At 51.0% G+C, this 20931-nt stretch overlaps 1 protein-coding gene across 1 annotated transcript in view; it reads right to left on the minus strand.

The window, feature by feature from the left end:
* BAHD1 (bromo adjacent homology domain containing 1) overlaps positions 1-20510 on the minus strand; it is a 36611-nt gene extending 16101 nt beyond the window's left edge. Inside the window, exon 1 of the mRNA XM_032189082.1 lies at positions 20398-20510. The gene's annotated coding sequence lies outside the window, so the exon portion shown is untranslated. The remainder of the gene's footprint in view (positions 1-20397) is intronic.
* Positions 20511-20931: the final 421 nt, after the last annotated feature.

Below are 20931 nucleotides of genomic sequence, written 5' to 3' on the forward strand. Positions count from 1 at the left end.
GGCTGAGCAAACCACCTCCCTGTGCCCCGACACGCTGCTGCCCGGCCGGCCCCACCGCCTCCGGACTTTCCCAGCCAGGTAAAAAGTTAAAGAAACGGTCCGGCTCCGATTTACCGTAAGAGGGAACTTTTCCTGCCAGTGCAGGAAGGCCTCGGAGGAGAACGGCTCGCCCCGAGCTCTACGCTGAAAGCCACGAAAGGGTGCGAGTTTGGGATAACCACAGGCATTGAAAAAAAAAAAAAAAAAAGTCTAATTGAGATATGTTGGAACAGATTTAACACAGCCTGTATCTGAGCATGGGAAACAGCAGCAAAGGGTGATCGCTTGCATTTACTGGTGTTTATGAAGCAGTCAGATTCCCTTTATTGGCACCTCCAGCCTTCCCACCAGCATCCACCCGGGAGCTGTTGGATGCCCCCTGCACCACGTATTTACTCGGCTGCAGCACCCCGCGATTGACACGATTGACGCTGGCCTGCTACTTGGAGGCTGGCTAATTAAAGCTCCTGCATCTGTAGTGATGAGAACAAAGCTACCAAATTACAAGAACTGTTCATTTGATATGGCTTAATCAAGCTGATAATTAGATTATCTATTTGAAATAAGCCCAGTGTGTTTTAATTGACTTGCTTCTGTATGCATTAACTAAAAGAAAACCAGGAATTGAAAGCCGCCGTGGTTTGCACGTTGTTTTTGCAGATGTCAAAGCCTTCCTGAGATGTCCTGGAGTGACTGAACCCTTTACACCCCGTTATGTGTGGGATAACTCCTCTGGCTAGTACCCAAACTGGAGTGCTCCACGGGGAGCAAACATTTATATACATCCGTGTTTTTTTTTCTGATAAGCAACACAGGTTCTGGAATTTAGGAAGATGGTTCATCAGTTCAGACAGACAATTTCTCCCCAAATCTGAGTAATTCTTGCACAAGCAGCCCTATTAACCACAGCCAACCCTGGGAGTTAGCAAGAGGACTTCTATTGAAAAAACAAAATGCGCAAACAAGGCTTGTCTCCCAGCCCATACAGACCGGTGGTTTCTTTGCAACTCCAAACCTATTTTCTGCTGTTCCCAACAAAAGATTGGACCTCTGGCAGAAATGCTCAGCAGGGAGGGAAAAAAAATGAACTAACTGTGGCTTGCTTTAAAAACCAGCATCAGCTGCCCCTTCTCCTCGAGCTCTCCTGAGAGCAGCGGTCATCTTCTGGCCACCACCTCCACGTCCTTCACTTGCTGAGGCTTTATAGCACAGCAGTGTTTGAATAAGGAAGAGTATTTCTTAAAACCAGAGTACTTTAGACGTGACTTTGTTCAAACCAGGCCTGCCCAAAGGATAAAAAGAAGTTTGGTACAGGTTGAAGGAAGGGAATATCTCCAGCGATGAAGTGGAGAATCAGTAACAGCACGGTGGCTGCCTTCCCCGTCGGACCCCACGGGGAATGCCAAGACAAACAAGAGCTTACATAAAATATCTTTTCCGGAACCTAAGCAGGGGGATGCTTTAAGTTATGATACTCCAGATGAAAATGGAGCTTTAATACGCGCGTTTCCTCCAACTGCAACAAAAGCACCTCCCTCTCCGAAGCCCAGATGCGAAATCTGCATTCTGGTGCAGAACAGGTATCACCGTCCCGCGTGCTGTAGCATATTTCCAACTCCTCTCTACACCAGCTTTCATCACTGACAACTGCAACCGGAATGTCAAGAGAAACACTCGAGTTGAACACACAGAGATGACATTAGAGATACCGAGTCAAAAATGCATTAAAGTGTGAAGAACACAGCGATTCGACGCGATCCTTTTCAAGAGTCGCGGTCGCGTAAGCTCTTTGACACAATGAGTTCTCAGGCACAACAGTAATCAAGCCATCACAGGCTTTTTATTTACTACTTCTTAGTAGAAGGAGGCTACGTCTGCAGAGATCTCCTCCTTTTCATCTGGTCTCCAAGTTTTCTCTCCCCCACTCCGAGCTCAGCTGCAGACGAGGAACTAAGTATCTGGAAATTTGTGCAAAGACAAAATAAGCAAACCCCACACGTTTTGGTATCATGGCCATGCAAATCCTTTAAGCAACAGCAAAGAAAACATCAGCTCCATCCAGCAACACTTCCACATGATTGTAAACCCTCTGAAATGCAGCTTTATTGCAGAAACACCAGGCTACTCGCAGGAGTACAATCACAGTGAAGTAATGCTGACTTCTGTATTTGCTCCCTCACAAATTGCCACAAGTTCCTTGGATAAACAAACCCCATCAGCCAAGTTTCTCCCCGACCCGCTCGAGCATTCGATTTGGAGACCAAGAGCAGGTCGTTTTTCCAGATCACACCCCGCTAAAAACCTCAAGTCAAAAATTAGGCGAACTGTGTTTGTTTTCAAAAGCATGACTGCGTCCCGTTTGCTCTGCAGTAGCTCAATATCATGAGTAAAAATAAACAGATTTTGAGCCTGGAAGTGGTCACTTACAAAGCGTGGTTCAGAAGGTTCAGTTTCTACAAAGGGAACTACCCCGGGATATCACCACGATAAATCAACTGTCACGACCCACAGGGCAGCTTGTCGAAGCTGGAGCGTTGTTTTTAATTCCCTTTTTCTGACATAATTCTCTACTAGAGGTGAGAACAACCAGGTTGAGCAACTGGAATGGATCTTGTTATTCCAGAACCGTATGCAGGGTGAGTTTATTGCGACTGATGGCAGGGGATGGACGATCCCAACAGCCGGCTCCATATCCCACAGAAGCCACCCGCAACATTTTCAGTCAGGTCCTCGAGATCCCTTTTGGAGAAACTCTCTCGCAGTCCCACTGAAGGTGCCCAGAGAACTGGCTGTGTTTTCCAGTTGTCTGCGATCTGTCAGACACAGGTGCAGAAAGGGCCAGGAGGATCTGCTACAAGACCACTGCAGTGATGCCACTGCCAGTTTTGGAGAGGTACCACAACAGGAACAAAGAAAACGAGCCCGCTAAATCGGCAATTCCTCCACGTTACGGGCACGCATCCAGAAACAAGCAGTCTTACTCGGTTGCTCCATTGAACAAAAGTCATCTCTCGCACACAGGACTAGCAAGAACTCATTCCCTGCTTACCAAACTGCTTGCATTACAATTGCCAGGGGGCTTGTCCTGCCCATTCACTTCTCAGCAAAACTCCTGAGTACAGACTTACCTGCGAGCCAGTAATCCCTTCTCTCTCCGCAGCATACAGCATGAGCAGAGCTTCTGGATGCTGCTTGAAACTCAAATATCTGACAGCATATATCATGCCTTAAAAATCCGAGTCACGCAGAGCTTACCGAGAGCTCTTATCTACAGCCAGCACTCAATTCAGCCACCAAGGGGGAGCGTCAGGGCTGCTCGTCCCCTTTCCACCTCTGTCTGGCTTCACGAAGCAAAGAGGAAAACCCAGCTGTGCCCAGAAGTCTCCAGGAAATCACGACACAAGCTGAAGAACTGAAAGTGAAGATACTTACGGCAGAACCACCCCTCTCCTGCTTGCAGCTGAGGAACTGGATTAGCAGCAAGGAGACGGTGATTTATAACTGCTAGAAGTGAAACAAGTTTGGCGGAGCAGCTCGGTGTAGCCAGCTGCGTGCAGAGCCCACCAGGCATTTTAAAGCTCGCTGCAGTCGCTCTCTCCTTCCTCAAACTGGACCAGTTCAGAAAAATTATACCGGCAGCTGCAGAACCCTGACCCGACTGCAGAAATTCAAAGCTAAATGCAGCGGTCTCATTTTCTGCCAGAATAAAAGCACGACCCAAACAGCAAAATCAGAAGAGAGTTGATGCCTCATTAGCAGGAAAATAAGCAAGTGTGTTAACAGCTGCATTTTCTGTAATCATGCAGCTGCAGCATCTGTCTCTTCCTCTCCATCACTTGATTGCAAGTGAAATTAGAAGAAACCAGTCTGGGACTACCCATTCAAGCACCATTTCCCTTCCAAGGCTTCACTACAGAGACGCGCTCGTTCCAAGGAGACGATGCCAAAAGCACAGAAATTTAAAGCTTTTAGAGCTTCTAATCCGTTTGGCACTTCAGTAACATACAAAGAGTTACGACAACAGGAATCTTCCTCTCTGCGCACGGCATTGTGCTGTTGACTTTCAGCCCTTGTCTGCTGGAAGAAGTTATATTCTTCTAAATTGGTGCAGCTTACGCTGTGACAACAACCCCATAACTGCAAGTGTCTGGAGGATTGGCTCCTTTCTCCCTGCTGCTTTAAAGTCAGATCACTTTCGGTGCTATAAAGGACGTGTTGCATGAAGGAAGCCTCCCAGGAGCTCTTGGAAATCTGGGTAAAGCACCGAAGTGTCAGGTATCCCAGGCTGAATCGCCTAAATGCTGCGTGAGTCCCACGAGCAGGAGCATCCTTTCAACCTCAAGCATTTAGAAAAATTACAATCGTTACGGGCTGCGATTTGTCTTCATGGGGTCCAGCCCTGATCTGTCTCTGGAGGCTCATCGAAAGCTCCATCATCCACATGCTCCAGAGAAAACTGTTTATACAGAGCTCATTATCCTGCAGAAAAGGCTTGTTTTTCTCTCTCATCAACACAACCCTCACCATTTGCCAGCACCTCTTGAAAACAAGGTGAAGACTGCACCAGCTGATGCAGTCGGTGCCTCTTTAGCTTCAGAAAGGAAAGCGAGGAGGGATGCGGGGTTTCCTTTACCTCCTGCACTGTCCAGAGAGGATCCCCAGGCTGCATGGGCTCCTCGCTCCCCTCCCTGGTCTGACAGCAGTAATTATGGCTTGGTTGTGAAAGCCACTGCTCCAGGCACATCGCTGTGTGGCCCATGATGAATTACAGTGCTGAAACAACTGCAATTATCGGCGGATGCTTCAAACCAGGGGCGCTCTACCTGTCTGAAAGCGATGGCAAGCTGCGAAGGGAACACGCCGGGGTGCAGTCCCTGCTTGCACGGCTGACCACTTGCATAAACATGAGCCAGACCTGTTAACAGCCCAGCAGGGCAGAGAAGTTGCGCGCCTGATTCCTTGGGAGGGCCTGTCCTATTCTTGAGTATCTGCTTTCAGATCTCGCCTGGTGGCAGTGCTCTGGAGCACTTTTCAGGGAAGCCAAAATGAAATTTCTCCGACTGCTCTCACACTCTCCGCAGCCCCAGCAAGCACGGCTCGCAAAAGAGAAAAATAAAGCAGGAAAAAAAAAATGGAAAAAGGGAAAAGCTGAAACCTGACAGCAGCACCCGAGAGCCCAACACACTGGAGCCTTCCCAGCATCCTGGGCAGATGCCCTGCGTTACCAGCACCACCACACGGCTTGCCCTGGACAAAATGGCCCTTTTCAAGTCTCTGAGGCAAAAAGTGGACTTTAAATTCCCCTGGCCAAAGCAATTTGGGAAGCCAAAGCCTTCCCCTGGTTTCTTGTGCCTGCTTCATCTCCCCTGCCCCTGCTACCAGGCTCAGCACGGCTGGCAGCAGCACACAAGCTCGTACTCCCAGGGCTGTGTTTCACTGCACAGGTACTGCCACAGCTCTGGGGAGGTTGGGACTCAGATCTGTACCTCTTTTGGCAAAGAAAGGCACCCACTTTTGGAGAGGAGATTGTAGCAGGGCTGCTTGGTTAACTGCCTTCATGCACAGAATAGGTTTTTCCATTTGCTGGTTGAACAAAGCAGTGTAGTCCCATCTACCTGGGCAAGGTCAATTCTTTCAATACCAGTGGACAAGAAATACATTCGAGTTTGGGGGAGATTGGAAAGATGGCCCCTTGACATCAATGGCAAGGCGCATTATTTGTGGATCTACCACGGTGTCTGGGAAAAGCCAGCTGCTTTGCAGAAAGGCCCCATCTTTCCTCTCCCCGTTCCTGATGCCGTATTTTCTCTCACATTTTCAGCGAAAAGGTACCACTCGGGCTGAATACCCAGTGTGTGCTGTAGTAAAGGAGAAGCGCAGGAAGTCACACATGACCCAAGCAACCCGAACATCAGTCACCAAAACCAGACAGAGCCCCAGAGCCGTGCTCTGTTCACAGGCTTGAATTGAAGACCGATGTTTCCAAACGCGAAGCCTTCGCTCACCACCTCATAGCACAAGCATGACCAACACTTGCAAAAAACACTTCCTAAGGCCTGTAAGAACTGAAGATTTCCACCGCCAATGGTTGCCACAATCCTGATTGTGACCTGACCATGAAGTGCTGTTCTTCTGCACATCCGCAGAAAGTTTCAGTGTTTTTAGCAGCAGACAGAAATCAGCTCGGGGCAATTCAGAGCAAGGGCAGCCACAGTTTCGTGCCTGTTCTCTCAAGAACAGATGCAGAGCTGTGCTAACCAACAAGCAAAACTACCCTAAAATTCCATGGGGACTTCAAAAAATAATCAAAAATCAGAAGCAATCAGAGACCGGGATGTCGCTCTGTCCCCTTTGATTCCTCAGAGAGGTACAGAACAATATCCTTCCTCGCTCAGAGGCATTTCTTCTGCCTTCCAACAGGTTAGAGGGGAACGTACAAGGATGCCAACGAAACTTTGAGCTATCAGGTGTCTTAAGGGTGATACAGCATCCAGCTGCTCCCGCTCAGCATCTCCATCCTGCAGTCATCCCCTTCTCCAAGGGAGCCTCTCAGCTGCACCAGCAGGAACCGGTGGCCACCCTAAAACTCAGGGCCGGTAGCCACCAGCTTTGGATATTTTCTCCAAACTCTGCCTGCTTGTGCACAGAGCAGTTTAGGGACCCTGGGGAAAAATAAGACGCAGCCATGTCATTAAAGATATGAGCAAACAAACACACGCAGAAAGCCAGCCCCTGCCCAAACAGAAACCATTTCTTTGCCAACGCAAACGCTGTAATTATTCCCGCAGCGCAAAGCCCACCTTCGGCTTCTCACCTCTCAAAACCAATCTTTAAAGGAAAAAAAAAGCGAGGACTGTGAATAACCAGCCTGGAGCATGCTGCAAGCGCAGGAGGTGCGCTCGTGCAGGTGGGGTGGAGATCAGGCTCAGCTCATCTCAAGGCTGAAAGCTTTGTACCAAGCACTCGAGCCTAGGAGACGTTTTGACACTCTGCCTTCGCTGCATCAATCCCCAGCGAGGTGCTCATTAGGGTTTCTTTTTAACGAAGGCAAGCAAGCTACAGGGATCAAGCAAGGGGAGCACCAGGAAAGCTGGGAGGGGTGCCACCTGAGAGACAGGCGGGACAAAAGTTTCCGGATTATTAAAGCCAAGTCTTCGGTAGCAAGCCCAGCCTGAGAGACATCTGCACTTGAGAAATCCTCGCTCGATTTCTCCCTCTACACTGCTTTGACACTGTGAGTCAGAGCTATCGGATGCTCGTCCCCGCCCTCCCCTCCTCCGGCAGCCCTACAGATCCTGCAATTCTCGTGAAATACCCCAGAGATCGTCAGCAGCAACCACTGCTAGCTATAAAACACTAGGCGTGCTGAAGATGCCTTGTTTACAAAGACTTGCCTACTAGAACTTTAAATAGGTTCAGCGTGAAGCTGCCTACATGACAGCTACGCTAACAGCACCCCGGACGATGCCTATAAGTAGCTTGAAAAACCAAGCAAAAATTATTTCAAGAGCTTCGACAGTTGTGTTTTTAGAAGGAGCACAAGCTTTGCCAATCAAGTTAATCAAGGTTTAAAAAAAAGAAAACCAACAAAACCCAAGCCCTGCTCATCTGATTTTCCATACATGCAAAATGCAAACTAAATTCCTACACGGCAGAAGGCTGAGTCTGGTGAAATATCAATCATGTGTCACTTTGCTCAGATCGCTCTGGCACCGCTCCTGCTCACACGGACAAAATGGAACAACAAATCATTTCCAAGATGCTGTATTTTGAAGAACAAGGTGCGAGATTTTTCTAAAGTAAATATTAAAGCTCTTCTATATACCAGCATCACCCTCTTCCCCAAACACTTTAGGAACTTCCTCCAAGCTGCTCAGCTTAAATAATTCGAGGTGTGCCGTGATTTCAGGTATTATAGGCACATCTGCAAAACCGTGCTGCCTTTGGGGACTTTGAGGGCAGGTTCATCCCTGCCAGCTCCTCTCCATTTCGCCTGGCTGTCACTGCTGTCCTGTCTCTGGACCTCGATTTGTCCCCTCCTGGGTAAGTCTGCCTCCACAGAGGTCTCTATTCACTCTCTTAACTCCTTTTGGAAACTGTCAGCGGGGCACCCTTGAGATCCAAAGGCAGCACATTTCTACTCAGCAAACTCAGAAATTGCTTTAGGGGAGGGAAAAAAGCAACATAGGAAATTCAGGGAGAATCAGGGCATTCCTTCAGTATAACATTTAGTTAACCATCAGACCCAAAATGCACCTAAAAAGAACCCTTTTATTTCCCCCTAAATAATTTCACTGTATTTTTGTAACTTCCGAGTGTCCCTCAAAACGCAGAGCCCCACCTCAGCACCTGAATCCTTGGCGTTGAGGCTCCTGGTACCAACTCTATCAGTTATAATCCTTAAGGGGGGTGCAGAAGAGAAACTGGATTTTAAAATCTACAACATGCGTGTTTATAACCTTGACTTAAACTTACAGAAACCTTAAGCCCAGGCAGACAAAAAAAGCCTATGTTAAATACCAAGTTCGTGTAAGGTTTTAGAGGATTCCTGTGTTCTGACTCATCCCTAGCTGAAGCACGCCGACCATAACTACCTCTTCAGACCAAAACTGCAATCCGAATGTGTTTTCCGTCCTAAGGAAGTCCTTAAGACAGCATCGTCCTTCATTTGGAAGCATCTATTGTTTCTGCGCAACTTGTTTAGAAGCATTGTACAACTTCAGCCCCAGCTCGCTCTGCACGAAGCGAGCTGTCCATAAAGCTGACGTTCTCCTGGCATTTCAGATGTCGCCACTGTAAGTTTTGATCCCTTTTTATACTCAGAGTGCAACAGACAACTCCCACCGGCACCCATGTAACCCAAGGCTCTCCTCCCTGCATCCCATGCGCCGCAGCGCTGCGCTCAACGCTCAGCGGAGCTTACATCTGGAGCTGAACTTTCCGCCTTTGAACTTACTCCTGGAAAATTAGGTTGGATGGGGCTGAAATTTAGGCTGTTCTCATCATACCAGACAGAACTTTTGTAGATCTAGAAACCCGCAGCTGCAAGAAAGGAAGAGCAGAATTTCAAGACACCGTACCTCACCGTTTCCACCCCAGTACCTAAAAATGGTAAGGTGCCCGTGTTTCATCGAGAAGCAAGCCCATCTAAAAATATCTCTACAGAAATATATGCACTTAAAACTGTACAGTGTTTTCCTCATAAAATATTGTCTCAATTAATACCATCCACATAGGTGTATATCCACACACCAAGGATACCCCAACTTACTGCCATTCCGCCCCCCTCCCCTCTTTGCAAGGCAAGCGCGCAGCATTTATGATCGAGTATGAGGCAGGTGAGAAAGCTCCTCTTAAAATTTCACAGCTCATCTACTTTAATGAGCTAGGTCAGTCAAAAACACGAGCCCAAGCGAAGGGTGCTGCAACACCTCATTTCTCAACGGAGGACAAGCCTCGTAATTCCTGCGCTGGTGTCAGGACTCCCACCTGTCCAGACAAGGGATTTTCTGCCATCAGGTGTGTGAGTTTTTTTTTTTGTTTGTTTTAAAGAGCAGATTGGCTCTCCAGGAAGGTAATTAGACACTGAAATATGCGATCTGCTAAGGCAGCAGGGAGACAGGTGATGGGTATGGACTCGAAGGCTCGGCCCGCACACAGAGCACCCAGGAAATCTGGATCCGTCCAAGGAACAGAGATTTTAGGTTTGGACCTGACGTTACTGATGTCTTCATCAGACCAGCCCCAACCTCCACCAGCCGCTAAGCGATTAAAGTTAATTGCTCGGTCATTACACTTTTCATTACTAAGCAATTAGCCCTTCAAGGTTTTAAGTGCCCAGCCTTGGCTCTATGCCGGGTTGTTCGGGGTCTGGGGTAGGCTGGGGAAAGCGGAGCATCGCGCTCGGACCAAGCACCGTGCCCGATGCCACGGCACCTCCGGGCTGGGGCACTGGGACCTCCATCCCCTGAGCACACCTAACGGGGATCATCAGAGCCCAGGAAAGCAAAGGGACGTGATGCTGCGGGTCCTGAGCAGGGCTGGAGTTGCTTTCCTAACCACCAGAAGCCCATTTAAGTCCCATTAGGAGCTGGCCCCGTTCCTCCATCCTTTACCCACATCGTTAGAGGTGTGTATTTAAGTACGCACGCGTGCTCGCAGCCAGGTCTGATCAGTCATGGCAACAAATATCCCCCTTAAATGGACTGGACAGCATTCACAGACCCGTGCTGGGAGAGATTTGTTTTATATCCCCTCATTAACTTGCATTTATCTACCTACACAGGCGTGACACTATTTGGCCATTTAAAGAGGGAGTGATTAAACGAGCTCAGCTGTCGGTGCGAGAGGTACGAGAAGGCGAGCCATGTAATGCCACCCAAGCACTTTTCAGGTTGTGTTGGGTCTTGCACAGCTGGAAGGAAAGTCAGACTTTTGAAAAGAACCGGGAAGAATTAAGAACAATGAATAAATTAAATGCTCCGCCCGGAGAGAGTGAATTATTTGGAGCTCCGGTCAATGCGGGTACCCCCTGTCCCACGGGGACTCTGTGAGGTTGTGCTATGTGACCTGACCCACAAAGCCTGCCCTAAGAGCTCCACGTGCACAGGCCCCGCTAACAGCAGTTGTCTGCAAGGAGAAGTATTTGGGAATCATCTGTTTAATCTGTCTGGTTGCTGCCACTTAATCTGGTTAGCGCTCCGCGGGAGGAGCAGGGCGCTGGGTTTTGCTCCTCAATTACTCTCCGGCTGCTCCCTGGGACATCCCCAGGAGCCAACAAGGGATACATGGCCTGAAGAAAACTGCTGTCAGGCAGCCTCAAATAGGGCTTTATCCCCCTCAAACTTTACAGTTCAGCACCAAAACACAGCAAGACGTAGCAGGCTCCCTGAGGGCAGGCCTGAGACCATTCAATATTTTATTAGCAAGTCACCTGCAGGTGATGCTTGGAGACGGAGCTAGCAAGTCTTGGACAAGTAACAGATCCACAGTAGGATCCTGATGGGCCAGAAAAAAAACATTTAAAAATATGTTTTAAATGCCCATCAATAGGGACAAACCCACAATTTACAGCCCAGATAGGCAGGAGTGAAATCGTGATGAAAGCAGCCAGCAAGGTGGCACTTCGCAGCTGAGGTTTATTGAGGAGCACGAGATGAGTGAGTCAACATCATCGCGCTGTTGTGAAAGAAAAGCAAACATCATCCTGGGGCATGTGCCCAGGAATGCGGGATGGGAGCAGGTGGGAGCAGGCTCCGGCTCACGGCTCTGCACCGCGTCCAACACGGGACAAGTGAGGCAGCACCAAGGGATGCAAAGCGACCAGCAAGGGTGGGTGTAAGGGCTGAAGTCATGCAATTAAAAGGGTGGAGGAAAAAAAAAAGCCTGCAACACGCAGAACAGCAGCATGGCATTCTCCAGGGGATAAGGAAATGACTTACACTGCGCCAAGGGAGATTTAAGAAGATTTTTCCTACATCTTTCCTTCCTGCTGGGCTAGAAAAAGCATCAGACTGCCTGGAGAAGTTCGGGTTAAAGAGAAGGTTAAAAGAATATCCGTCAGCAACGCTTTGGTACAACTCATCCCCTGCCCCACAACATGGCTACGACCACCCCAAGGTCCTTTTCTGCACCTGATGCTGCCATGGGTATGCAGCAGCAGGGGCCACACAGTCAGCACAGGTGCCCAAAAACTCAACTGTGATTTTCTCCATCTCATTTTTAAGAGCACACACGTTTGGCAATGCAAACCCACCTCAGGTGAGTAGCAAAGGAACGTAATTGAGACGTCCCCTCTGGAAGCACAAAGCTTTTAAGCAGTTCAGCCTCGTCTTATGGAAACGTCCCAGGTGCCTCCAACTGGATTTTCAGGAAGGCCCCTTCAAGTCAAACTCTGGCTTCAAAACATCTACATGTAAATGGGTTAGGTAGGGACAAAAACCCTACACAAGTTGCTCTTCTCAAATGAGCACCCTGATACTTCAAAATCACCCTGAATTTTCTGACCTGACCCGCGAGGGATGCCTGCAGCTGCAGGAGCTGCCAGCTGACGCCGAGCCAAAGCGGGAGACGCTCGCTGCTGCTGGTCAACCAGCGGAAAGTTTCCAGGAGCTGCTGGAAGAGGGCAGAGAGCTGCAGCGAGCGTTGCTTACCCCAGCTGCACGCAGACGTGAACAGGAAAACAACTGATAAGGGAAAAAAAAAAAAAAAAAAAAAAAAAAGCACATGCTGCAAAGCCCCCCCCCCCATCCTCCCAGCACCCAAGGCGACCGCCCCAGAGCCAGTTTTGCTGCTGGCAGCCCAAATATCCAGAGATTTGATCCAAAGAGGATCTGATGCTGGACGACAGCTGCACAGAGCTTTGAGCTGAGGAGTTTCAGCCCCCGACTGCAGTTGCGATACACAAGGATCCAATATACCCACGCAGGATATCCCCAGATACCAGGATTTCAGCTATTTGTCACAGTAAAATATTTTAAACCTGAGCGAGCCAGCAGCATTCTTTAAAGTAAAATGACAGATAATATCCCGCTTTAGAGCTCTGAAGTGAGAACCTTGCTACTCATTTCAATAACCAAGATAAACATTTTATTTAATGGCTGTATTAGCAGGCAGAAATACGCCTCTCTTTGGAAAGCAAGGCAGGCTCACAATTCTGCCTGAGACAGAATTTAAGCTCTCAATTAAAGGAAAATTCCTCCTAATGGGGAAGAAAAAAAACCCACGCTCATTTCTTCTGAGCTGAACCCAAATGCAAATCCTGTCTTTTAGTCTCCAGACCACTCCAGTGCTCTCTACCCTGGGGGAGTGCTAGCAAGGCACAGGGATGCTTTTTAGAGCCCCATGGATGTAAAAGGTGCCCAAGGAAGCTACGCAGCTCTCTGCTCAGGCTAACCTTACAGGTTTCCCTTCGCCTTGGGTAAAAGATGAGCCCCGAGGCCACTGCAGCACCTTCAGCCCGCTGGAGTGATCAGAAGCCAATTGCCAAATATTCACCCTTTTTTTCCTTGCTCCTTGGGCAAAGAATATCCAAACCAGCCTAAAAACACTCCTTGTGCAGCACCGAGATGCCTCGATGCTTTGAGCCCACTCAGGATACTGAGCTTAGATTTGCCTGAACATTTTCAACTTTATTTTATTATTATTTTTTTTAATTTTTTAATAGAGACTGCTTTGGGCAGGAGGGAGAGAAAGCATTTACAGTTCACTCTGTTCAAGTGAGGGGATGGACAGGGTTTTACACAGCTGCACGAGTTTTCCAGCTGGCTAGAGGGGAACGAAAATGGGACTGTACTCTGTAAAGCCATAATCTATACGGGAAAGACCTCGGGGGCAGCACCTGAAGCCACTTTCCTTTTTACTTTAGTAGTCCAACCACCGCTCTGCACAGGGTTATTACAGCTAACTAGGTTTTAATCGTGTTTGAGTACTGGAAAGTGGAAATGCTGCTGGTGCACTCGCTTTCCTGCCCCTCCGTGGTCCATTTCTCACCGTTGCCTCCAATGGTTTCCTTGGAAACATATGCAAGCCTAAATTGGATTGACATTCACTTAGTGGGCAGATGGAGTTTCAAACAGCCCCGTGTCTGAAATTGAAGGCTGGGTCTCAAGATAAGTCATGTTTTCAGTGCAGGAAACACCTTCTACAAGCCCCCCAAACCCCCAAAACTCGGCGGCAAAGTCAAGAACCAGCTAATTATTCCGTAATGAGCTTCGAGGTGGAATCTCAGGCAAAGCCAGCGATTCCCCATTGTCCTTGCATGAAGGCACCACCGGGCTGAGCACTCCGCAACCTTGTTGTTTGCGGGGAAGGATTTAATTTTTGTTAAGCACCGAGAAAACAGAAGAGTTGTTAAGCTCATTAGCGGTTTCAGGCAGGACGAGCGATGCGAATCACACGTAGGCTGAGCACAGACAAGAGCCCTTTGCAGGTAGCGAGGCACTCTCTGCACTGCATTCACACTGCTCGCACCAAAAAACTTTGGGGCCAGGCTGAAGTTATCCCTAATGACTGCCGGGGAGCACATCTAATACACAGATGCTGACCCACAGTTCCTAAGCAAAGCTGCATCCTCCTTATTCCCCTGTATCGAGATGTGCAGGGCGTTTTAAATCCCACCTTGACAGCCCTGGGGGCCTCAGAACAGCAATTTCAGAGAAGCTGGTATCGTATTCTGAAGAGGGAATCATCCTCTGGCTCTTCTTCCACTATATGAAACAAATGGATATTGGAACAAACGGAAATCCTTTGTATTATTGTTATTATTTTAAGGCTGGCTAAACAGTGCTTTCCCAATCGTGCTGCCTGTCCTCTCCAGTCTGAAAGGGTTCACCTCTTTGCAACCAGAAAGCAAGAAAGATGGTAGAAATCCCAAATAATGAAAGACACCTAGGAATGTAATTAATTCTAGCATCTAAGAATGGGAGAGAAGATGACAGGGCTCTCACAAGGGAGAAGGGGGGCAGATATCTTTGCATATTCTGCCTCCACCAGTATATGCTGGGATAACAAATGTACCATCATTAAATAATTAGGGATGTGTGGGAGAATTGGGGCTACTAAGTTAGGGCACAAATCCCCCCAAAAGCCAGGTTCGCTTCCACTGCTCCAGCAATTTGCTCAAGTCTGAAGAAATCCCAGTTCGGGCTTTGCCTGTCCAAGACGTCAGGATTCTTGTACCTGTCCTGCCACCTGGCGTTTAGCCAGGTATTTTAAGAAAAAGAAACCTTTTCTTCTCGGTCTGCACATGACAGCAGAGGAAAAGGATTTGGCAGCTGCAATCCTCCTCGCTCTGGAGAGATCTGCTCCGTCTCCTTACTCCGAGCCACCTCCAGCCTTGCTTTCCTGCACTGCCTCTGAGCTAGACAAACAAAGAAACAAAACCGAACGTGCTGCTGGTGCGTTTCTTTTTAAATAAACAACAACAACAGAAAACTTGCGCTGCCCACTAGTTTCCTTCACAAGCCTGCGCTTCCAAACCTCCCCTGCTTACCGATGCGATCCTCGCTGGTTACCTCCCCCTGCCCGAACCCCCCCCCGGTGCCTCTCCAGCCTCGCTCCGCAGAGGGAGATGTCAGTGCCCCCCTCCTCTCCGCCCCCGGGGACCCTTCTCCTTTTCACGCTCTTCCCAAGAACGCGCTCCATCCGCCCGTGCCTGCGGCGTGCTCACGTTAACGCCGTGCCCCCCTCCATTTTAGGGTCCGCTCCCAACGCTCCTTTCCTTGGCACAACTTCCCCGGCGGAGGGCTCGGTGCGAGCGGGCGCTCACGGGCTCGGGCGGCATCGGCGATGCTGCGGCTGCTCGGCCGCGCTCCTCGCCGTGCTGCTGCCCTGCAAAAAAATGAAAAGTCAGCTCCGGCCTCGCCTCCCGCCGCCGCTTTTGGCCCTTTCCAGGTACCCGGCGAGCGCCGGGAGACACACAAAGACGGCACGGCACGACGGCGGGCGAGAGCGTGCTATTTTCAGCGCTCTGCGCAGGCCACAGCCGGGAACAATAGAAGGCCGTGCGCGGTGCGCGGCTCCAGCGCTGCCCCTGGCTCCGGGGGCTGCTCCGGCGCTGCGCTTTTATTTCCAGGACGAGAATTCGGGCGCCGAAAAGCAGCCGCCGGGGGCCAAGCGGTTTGGGTCGAGGCAAGCAAAGGGAAGGACCTGGTTTTTGGTGCTGAGAGCATCGTAAATATTTTGAGGCGTTGATACGCAGGCAGATGCTTCAAGCCGAGCTCTTTTATAGGGATGAAGCCTGCCGAGCCGGGCAGGCTGCACACTTTCAAAGCCCTTCAAAAAAAAAAATAAAAAAACTGCTCGAAGAACAATGGGTGCCTGAAAGCATTCCCGCGATGCGGCTTACAAAGCCGGGGGGAAAATCATAATTTCCTTGTTTAGTCACACCTTTGTTCCAGAAAATTGGGACACGAGAAACACGGCAACCTGCAGCTCGGAAGCGGAACGGCTCCTTGCTGAACGCGAGGCGCTTGGCATCAATCCCACGCTCTTCCATGCCCAAAGCAGCCCACCTGCTCACAGCGCGCGCCCCTCCACCGCACGCGGGACGGCGTCAGCTGCACGACGAGGCTTTGTAGGGGATGGAGGGGATCCACGGTGTCTTTTGTAGGGGATGGAGGGGGACCCAATGCTTGTGCATCCCAAAAACCCCTGCAGCACCCCACCAAGGAGCTTGGTCACAGTGCTGTGCAGAGCACCAAAGGATGAACAGCCAGACACGGCCCTCAGCAGTAATTAAAGCAACTGCCTTTAACGAAGATGCAGCCAGAAGTCTGAACGTTTAAAAAGGTGATAAAAGCACTCCCCGTGTGAAAAGCTTTTAAAAGCTAAAACCGCCAAGGCGCTGCTGCACCCTCGGTGAGCTCGCGCGAGCTGATGCACGCCCCTTTCCCGTCCTAATAGGTGTTTATTTGCTCTACTCCATGGCTAACAGCACACTCACAGGCGGCCAGAAGGTTTGCTCGGTGTCACCAGCCTCACAGTGCCTTACACGAGGCATTTTCCCCCATTTTTAACCAGCCCAGGAAGGGCACCACAGTACCCGCCGCCGCCTAACACCCGCCCCATGGTGAGCCTGCTCATCGCTCGAGCGCGCCCAGGCAAAACTCTGAAGCATCCCACCTCTTCATTTTAATTTGCACCAAACCACACACCCCCTAGAGAAATGCTCGTGAAATTCTGTGTCTATCGATGATGAGATGAACGTGGGAAAGGGAACTGCTTTGCCACAAGGTAGCCTCAATTCGGCTACTCCCACTTGGCCAGAGCCTGGCTGTGGATGCCCTCCGCCGAGTGACTCCTACCACGAATGAACCCAAAATGTTCTCTAGGACTTGTATTAACACAGCATTAATAGCTCAGAGATTGCAAAATAAATACATTTTAAAATAAAAGAGGTTGAGGCTGCTCAATTCTCTCAGCTGACCACACCTTGCACGTCCTGCCAGCTTCCCCGTGCTCTCCTATTCTCCCATTTTGTCCAGGGTTTTGCCTCCATCACAAGAGAAGAAATAGCATTTAACAGATTAATTAGTTTCCAGTTCCACAAATATCGACAGGGTGAGAGAACAGGTGCAAAGGGGTTCGTCTTCAACCAGATTTACATCTACTCTTCTTAATGATACCCTACAGTTTAATGATAACATCTCTCCCTCACTTCATTTTGCATCCAGACCAGATTTCCTTCAACCCATTCTTCCGACAGAAGAATTTTTATTTTTTACTGTCACGTGAAATATTGCTGAGCTCTTTCTTTATTTTTAATAATAAAGCCACATGCCAGGACATCAGGTTTGGGCAGTAAGCGGGTAAAGGCCTGTTGCACTGTCCCTTTTTGTCTTCAGAAAGAGGCCCCGTCCTAGATCTACATGCATTTTCCCCATTTAAAGAACATCAGTTGCTGATAGAGGGATTGCGAGCACAAAAACTTGAGAGGGTTAAATCAGAATGGTCTGGTTACAGATAATTCCTTCACTTAAGCCAGCACCTGGCCACAAAGGTTATTTATTTATTATATTTTTGTCCTTAAAGGCATGCCCTTGGTGCAAATGAGAACGGAGACTGCTGCGCAGGATGGCTTCGAACATTTCCAAAGAAACATCCTCTGCCCCAAAGGCTCCCAGGATTAATCAGAAAGCGAGGGGCACAGCTCCTTGTGAGCACCACCCAGAGCTCCTCCCTTTTTCCCCTTTCTCCCCTTAAAAGCGCTTTGCATCCAGGAGTTACCCACGGCCCACGGCTGTCACACCCAGAGGAAATACACACACCAAAGGCTGACACAAATCCGTAGTGGCAAAACCAACCAACTTCCTCGCAGCTCGCCAATAACCTGCCTTCAGACAGACGCAAATACATCGGGAAGCAAAAGTAAACAACACAAAAAACACAAACCAACAAGCCAGACCACCAGAAACGCCTCTGGATGGGGAAGAAAGCCCCTGGAAGGCATCACCCAACCCTTCCCGTCGCACACACAGCCATCCTGGCTGGTGGCAGCCCGTGGCACAACACACACAGCTTGTGCTTGAAGCTCTTTTTAATTTTACGGCTTCTTTGGGGTGTTTATTTTCCAGTTTTTGTCTTTCCCAGTTATCCAAACTGCTGTTTCATGTATTATTAACGATACGACGGTTGTAACTTAATTAGCTCAGCTGCTCGGGCAGAAAGCAGGGGGTTTGCTGCTTCCACGGGGTGCGATGCCACGGTTAACCGAGTGTGAGGTGGGGCACAAAAATCCACCCACCGCTGCTGCTGGGACCCAAGATTTGGGCATACCCTCGGGGTTTTGCAGCACCAGATACAACCCTTCATTTCCCAGGGGTCTGAACTTAATGCCAAACTGTGAGCGGGCATTTACCTCCCGCTCCTAATTATTTTTCAGCTGTTTGCTTTGGACAGACAGGTTTACCTTTCGAGGCTTAGTTACGGTGCTGTGACAGCATGAGATCTGCGTTTGCTGAAGGGTTTATTTCCCCAAAATAATGGCCAAGCACTAGCTCAACAGGATATCCACAGGCTGTTCTGGCACGTGTCCCCCCGTCCATACAGCCCCTCGATCACACAGTGTCAATTAACACCACCACAGCAAACAATATTCATTTACATCTTTTGCCCAGAAAGGAAAAAAAAACAAGAACCACAAAGAAATAACACGGCTGCCAGACTAGAGACAAAAAGGTGATGCAGATGACGGTAAGAAAGACAGCACGCCAGCCCCAAACTACTCGATCTGGTTAAAAAGCACTCAGCAGCTCCCAAAACGACAACATTTCGGCTACAGAAGTGAGGCTGAGACTGGTTTTGCCCCCCCAAGTGCCACGCTTCTCAGCAGCATTACATCGCTCTGTGCAACTGTCACCGTCAGCCCGCACCAAAGAGAGCATCCAGGAAGGATTTTCCCCTCCCACAAAGTTGTTTTCATCTGCAGGTTTGGGGTTTTCCAAGTGATTTTACACCTCTAAGCAAAGCTACGTCTCACTGCGGTAGCATTTCTGCTCAAGAAGAGCAGCTAGAAACCTACGCTGCCGCTACATTGAGAAAGCCACACCGGATTCATTAGGCGAACAAACAGAAATCAGTGCTTAAATCATAAAAAGTCCCGTTAAATCAGAGCGGCACACGCGTTTTGACCCCAAGGAAATATTTAAGGCAGTCGCAGCTGAAGCCGGGGACCGACTCAGGTAGCCAGGACATGACAAACGTGAAGGATGGCTTGGGATGAATATGTTAGCAGGATGTTCCTGTTAAAGCGCTCGGCGGCGTGCTGATATTTAAATCCCATTAAGATTTCAGGAGCACCGGTCCATCATGCAGCCGGCGTCGCCACCGTACGGGTGGGCAACCTTTACCCGAAAAACTAAGACCCCAGAAATGGGACCTGTGAGCCCAGTGCCTGTAATCACACCGAGGGCTTCCTAATTGCAGCCAGCAGATCAATTAACCAAGGACCCGGCCTCTTGCTCCCGACAATTAGGGCTTGAGCTGAGGGGCGGCCACATCCCTTGGGACACCACCGAACCAGAACCTCCCTCAGCCGAGCGCCCGGGGGAAGAGAAAGAGAACGGGAGGGCAGGAAGGGAATGGAAGGCGAGGGGAGCAGACCCCGAAGGTTGGGTTTTGACGGGTTTTTCCCCCCCAAGCCCTTTGAGTTTTCTGGAGGATGCTCTGGTGGAAGACACGGGGTCCCCCCGTGCCTTCCCGGCATCCCCGTGTCGAGCTGTCGCCGCCGGCCTGCCGCGGTCCTGCCGGTCACATGCGCTGGCTCCTGCGTCTCGTGGAAGCAGCTGGAAAAGAGGGAGCCAGCGAAGAAGCCGCCTCCATTAGGAGCCACCGCTACACAAAAGGAGAAGAGGAAACCGACCCGCGGCCACCGGGGCCACCGAGGGGAGCGGGAAGGGATAAATAAAATAAAATAAAAAATAAAAAAGGGGGGGGGGGGGGGGGGGGGGGGGGGGGGGGGGGGGGGGGGGGAAGGTGGGAGCCCAGAAGTCCTGCACCGTGCCTCGGGGCAGGCTCGGAGCCACCTGCACCCCACGCGTGGGGCCAGCGGGGGAGAAGCGAGGGGAGCGGGAGCAGGACCGGGGCCAGGCACCACAACCCGGGGGGCAACTCGGAGCAGCCCCACGGGGCCCGGCTGCCCTGGGGGGCTGCCCCCCGGCTTTGTGGGGACCGGGACCGGAGGGGGGGGGGCGCTAAGGCTCGACCCCTCTCCCCCCAGCCCCCCGGTGAGGGAAAGTTCCCGGTACCCGCGGGCGGCCCCGGCACCTGCTGCCGAGAAGGGACCGGGAGAGGTGTGGGGATGGGATGGGATGGGATGGGATGGGGGGGGGGGGGGTGCGCGTTCCCGTGGGGACTCACCGGGGCGCGCTCCCGCGGGGCTGGATCCGTCAGCGGTGGGAGCCCGAGAGAGGCCGGGGCTCGGCGCTGCTGCGTCAGCGGCGGGACCGGCACCGGGCTGGGGACGGGCAGGGGGCTTGAGGCGCTTCCCCCGCCGCCGCCGCCCGCCCGCCCTCGCCTCAGGGCGTCGCGATCCGGCGCGGCCCGGGCGGGCGGCGCGCAGAGGCCGGGAGCGGGGCGGGGGGGGGCGGGGGGAGGAGGAGGAGGAGGAGGAGGAGGAGGAGGAGGAAGGGCGGGAGGGGAGGGAGGGGGGGGAGGGAGGAGGAGGAGGCGCCGCTGCCGCCGCCGCCGCCGCCGCCGCTGGCTCCCCGCAAGCCGCTCGCCCCTCCGGCCTCCTTCCTGCTTCCTCGTCCGCCGCCAATCGCCGCCCGCTCGCTCCGCCGCGCCGCCCAATGGCGGCCGCCCCTGACCGCCGGAGGTGGCCAATGGGAGCGCTTGGACCCGCCCCCCTCAGCCCCCCCCACGCTCCCCCCCTCCCAACACCCGCCCCCCCCC

This window comes from Aythya fuligula, chromosome 5 (assembly GCF_009819795.1).
Source record: "Aythya fuligula isolate bAytFul2 chromosome 5, bAytFul2.pri, whole genome shotgun sequence".
NCBI classification, from domain to species: Eukaryota; Metazoa; Chordata; class Aves; order Anseriformes; family Anatidae; genus Aythya; species Aythya fuligula.